Genomic DNA, 4,835 nt, shown 5'->3' on the forward strand with positions numbered 1-4,835 from the left:
AAAATGCTTGATTGATCTTGACCCCAAGCAGACCGTGAAATACTCAAATCACCGGGCATGGCGGCTACAGTTCAGTGAACTGTCTAACGGGGCTGTCAACAAAGCGGTCTGGCTGGGTGCGCGGGAAGATCGTACCTGACACAGGGCGATCGTAACCCGCGCAGGCTGCCTTTCTGATGCCAGGGGTTCAGAAAATAGAAAAAAAATGTTTTCTTAAAAAAATGAAGTCCCGTTGATATCCTCAGGCCACCACTCTGAGTCAGAACTCCAACAGACCCAGAGCTCGCAGACCCGCGCTGAGAATTCCCGTAGCCCGCATTGCCGGTGGGAAGCAAGTGTGAACAAGGAGCCGGGAGAGGAAGAGCTGCTCACTTGGAGTCAGCACGTGGCGACTCTCCAGAAAAATAACCAAAATAGTCACGTCAAACTAAGTCAAACTCACAGCATCAGCTGTTTTACTTTTTATTTTTAAAGGTAACAAACAGGTTTATAGATCAGATATTCATTCATTGGCATATCTTATTTTTCAGCGCACTGTGTTAATGCCTTAAATATAGTGTATCCGATTTGTAGGAAAACGCTTGACAACATCTCCCTTAAAGTCACTAGAATAAGATGCAGGATATGGCTTCTGTGTCAGAACAGTCCTGTGGGCCCTGGGCCCTCACCCCCTCCAGCTCCTTTACTCTAGTTGCCAAGGAGTCTTGAGCCAAGAAACTAAGAACAGGGGGAATTCCTGAGCCTAAATGAGTGCAATTTCAACCCTGGATGAAAAGAAAGTAGAAAGTCCTTGTCCTTGGAAAAAGAAAAAGGAAAACAGATCCAAGTTCAGATGGGTAGTCAAGGCCTCTCACCCCAAAGGCACGTCGCTGGGGCTGGAAGGGGCCTGTGTGTTTGTGAGGGATGTACTGCCTTCAGTGCTGGCCTTGGAGCCGCCAAAATGCCACTTTTCAGCTCAGCCTTTGGAAGGCTGAAAAGGCAAGATCTGATTCAACAGCGTTTCGTTCATTAAGAAGGACTCGACAACGTTTACCGTCCACTGTGTGCTGAACACTGTTTCAGGTGCTTGGGAGGTATCAGTGCACAAAACAGACAAAGATCCCCTCCCCCTGAAACTTCTGTTCCAGCTGAGGAAGAAGGATAACAAAAATCAACAAATGAATTCGTAACTCATAAAGTGTTCAAAGGTGATACTGACCCCAGACTCTTTAATCAACAGAAGTTGATGAGGCCACACGAGGAGTTCAGGCAAGGCTTGCACAGGGACTCCTTCTGCAGCACAGGGAGCGAGAACAAGTAACAGGTGCCCTTGCTGCTCCTGGAGGGGGGCGGGCTGCTTCCTTAAATGGGATGAGGGTGGGGCAGGTCCAGGGGGTCTGGCCTGAGGGGGGGCTTAGGTGGTCTGCCCGCCCCCTTGGTGCTGTGTGTACAGGGATCACACACTGGACTCTGCTTTTGCTCCGGGCACCTCAGAAGTGGCAGTTGGGTTTGTGGCCTTTTTGTATCTTGTGGTTGATAATTTGCCCCCCTGCACAGCCCTGCACTTATTTTTAGTCCCTTATAGTTTCTTTGTATCTCTTGTTAGAGATGTTTGTCCAGGTGCAGGTCCTGCAGCAAAGGGCCCAGGGCCCAGCCTGTCTCAAAGGTGGTAAATCCAGAGCATAAAGGAAGCGGACAAAGGAAGGAAGACTGGGGAGGAGGGGTGCGCAGAGCAGGTCTCACAGAGAAGGCATCGCTGAGCAAAGATCTGAACGAGGAGCGTTACCTGCCTGCAGGTGCCGAGAAAGGGGCAGCCAAGCAGAGAGGACCTCGAGTGCGAAGGCCTCCGGCAGGGGTGACGCCCGGAATTCCAGGACTGCAGGGGGTGGGGGGAGGCAGAGGAACCAGGGCCAGATCAGGCAGGCCTTCGGGGGCAGAGCTTTGACTCAATGAAACGGAACCAGCGCAGGCTCTGGGTGTGGCATCCCTTATGCTTTAAAAGGTCACTCAGGTGCCAGGAGCGGGCAGCAGTGAAAAAAAGGAGACCAGGCGGGGGGCGGGGGGCGCGGCTACCGCAGAGGTCGCATGCCAACTGCTGCGGCTCAGACAAGTGGCAGCTGGTGTGGAGAGGAGTCTGGATTCCTGGACCGTTTGTGGGGTGAGAGAAATCAAGAGGACTCAAGAATGACTCCATCACGTTGGAATGCCAGTTTCTTTTCTAGAACAGAGAGGGGGAGGCGGTGAGGAAGTAAAGTAAAAAGGCCATTGGTTTTGCCTGGCTTGGCCAGCCTCCGGGAGGGGATGTGTTAATTTCTTCTTTTCCACAGCCATTCACAGGTGGGCAGGGTCAGATTGTCTCCCTGTGAGCTGAACAGAGGCCCTTTAGTTTAACATTCAGGCAGCGGGGCAGGGTTCCCTGAGGCAGGCCATTATGTATGATTATAATAACAAAAGCACCGGGAAGCAAAGGTTAACGTCAAAGAAACAGATGCAACATGGAGTCCTATTTTGCTCTTCCCTGTTACAGCCTGAGGTGAGGAGGCTGGAAGGGTCAGCCTGTCGGGGAGTCCCAGAAGCCCAGCTCGGGCTGGGGAGGTGGCGGGGGGCGGGGGTGGGGGTGGGAGTTGAGCCATCAAGGAGACGTGCAGGTGGAGACACCACATAAGACTTTGGTGACTGTGATGCAGGCAGGTGGGGGGTTGGGGAGACTGGAACGGGTTAGAGGAGGCGGAGGAATCTCGGTGGATACAGATGAGTCTCGTTCGTGGATATTTGCTGGAAAAAGGAGTAAATAAATGGGAATGTAGCTGGTGGCTCATGACCCTGAGTCGAGGGTACTGCCCTGTTTTCATTTCCATTTCAGGTGGGAGAAACCACGGCATGGTACACTGACACGATCGTGATCAAAGAGAGTGAAAATCACTGAAGCAGGAGAGACCGTGGGGAATTTCTGGAGCTACATCCTGAGTGGGTGCCATGGACGGGTTAGTGGCCTGTGAAGGGCAGGCTCTGGGGTGAGCAGACCGGGTCACTCAAGACATCATGCTTTCTCGGCGACAGACAGATTTCAAATATAAACAGCGTGACACTATCAGAAATGAGAACTAGCCTTGTCATTTGAATTTGTTGTTAATATCTGAATGTATGCATCTGAGATGTGACGTAAAGCGAAACATTAAAATTGTATTGGGGTTTCCCTGGTGGCACAGTGGTTAAGAATCCGCCTGCCAATGCAGGGGACACGGGTTCGAGCCCTGGTCTGGGAAAATCCCACATGCCGCGGAGCAACTAACCCGTGCACCACAACTACTGAGCCCGTGTGCCACAACTACTGAAGCCCACACGCCTAGATCCCATGCTCCACAACAAGAGAAGCCACTGCAATGAGAAGCCCGCGCACCACAACAGAGAGTAGCCCCCGCTCTCCACAACTAGAGAAAGCCTGCACGCAGCAATGAAGACCCAATGCAGCCAAAAATAAAATTAATTAAAATAAATAAAATAAAATTGTATTAAGTTGAAGTAAAATAAAGCAATGATTAACGATTATTATGAAAACTCAATATAAGCTACCAAAACAATTATTAAGAACTTTCAAATACTTAAGCACATGGGGAAATACACTGACAGCTAATAAGAATATTAAGAGAGTACACTAGCTTTATAAGGGTAGGAAGACTATGATATCCTCTTTGAACCAAGAAAAGATATATGAAATAGATAAGCTAAATGTATATAAAATAGATAATTTTTAAACATAAAATACATACACATTATATATTTATATAGTATATAAATTTTAAGATATTGACAATAATTAAGGTATATCTTAAAAGATTGTTTTACCGCAGTTTTTTTCATTGTTGAACTGTTTGATGTATACCGTTCCTATCATTAAACAACATGCTTTTTATAAACTGGATTTAATTGCTTAATTTCATTCTAGCTGTGAGTCTTGGGAGAATAGATTTTCTTTGGGAATTCTTACTACCTTGAAATTTCATGAGGAGAAGGAGTTCCAAGGTGATGTGCAGCTACATCCATGAGGAATCGTCTTCGATCCAGACAGAATAAACATATGAAAAATAGATGCAAGTGTTAAACAAAAAGCAGGCACATTTTCTTCTCACTGAACAAACTGCAAAGGGACGGCTTCTCATGGTCCTTTAAGACAATTTCTTATAGCTGAGTTTACGGAGTCTAAATTAGAAGTTTCTCAAAACAGTTCTTACCTTGCTATTCTCAGTCATTCAGCTGCTGAAGGATTCTTAAAACCTGCCCACATTATGACTCTCAGGTGCCAGGTTTCTTCTACAAGACATGTTACTGAAAACCTTTTTCCTGAGTTTATATTTTGCTACACACCAGTGAGTGATATTATGAAATATCTATATTTAGTATCTCAGATATCTGTACATACAGAAACAGTTTTCTCTCTTTTTTTTAAATAAATTTATTTATTTATTTATGGCTGCGTTGGGTCTTCATTGCTGCATGAGGGCTTTCTCTAGTTGCAGTGAGTGGGGCTACTCTTCATTGCGGTGCGCACGCTTCTCGCTGCGGTGGCTTCTCTTGTTGCGGAGCACGGGCTCTAGGCACGCGGGCTTCAGTAGTTGTGCACGTGGGCTTAGTTGCTGCGTGGCATGTGGGATCTTCCCGGACCAGGGCTCGAACCCGAGTCCCCTGCATTGGCAGGCAGATTTTTAACCACTGCGCCACCAGGGAAGCCCAGAAACAGTTTTCTTGAAGTTCAGCAGCGTGATAGATGAGTAATGAATTTAAATGTTTCTCCTCCATTTTGGTGCCATTAAAGCTTTAATACCACACTTTACAGATAATAGTAGCAACATAGGATG

The 4,835-nt window shown here is 47.4% G+C and overlaps 1 long non-coding RNA gene across 1 annotated transcript; it reads left to right on the forward strand.

Annotated features, from left to right (window-relative positions):
• Window positions 1–2,311: 2,311 nt before the first annotated feature.
• On the forward strand, window positions 2,312–3,077 carry LOC132369532 (uncharacterized). Its single transcript, XR_009504434.1, has 2 exons — window positions 2,312–2,512; window positions 2,843–3,077. It is a non-coding gene; the product is annotated as an uncharacterized LOC132369532 (long non-coding RNA).
• The last annotated feature ends 1,758 nt before the right edge of the window (window positions 3,078–4,835 follow it).

This window comes from Balaenoptera ricei, chromosome 8, assembly GCF_028023285.1.
Source record: "Balaenoptera ricei isolate mBalRic1 chromosome 8, mBalRic1.hap2, whole genome shotgun sequence".
Taxonomy (NCBI): Eukaryota; Metazoa; Chordata; class Mammalia; order Artiodactyla; family Balaenopteridae; genus Balaenoptera; species Balaenoptera ricei.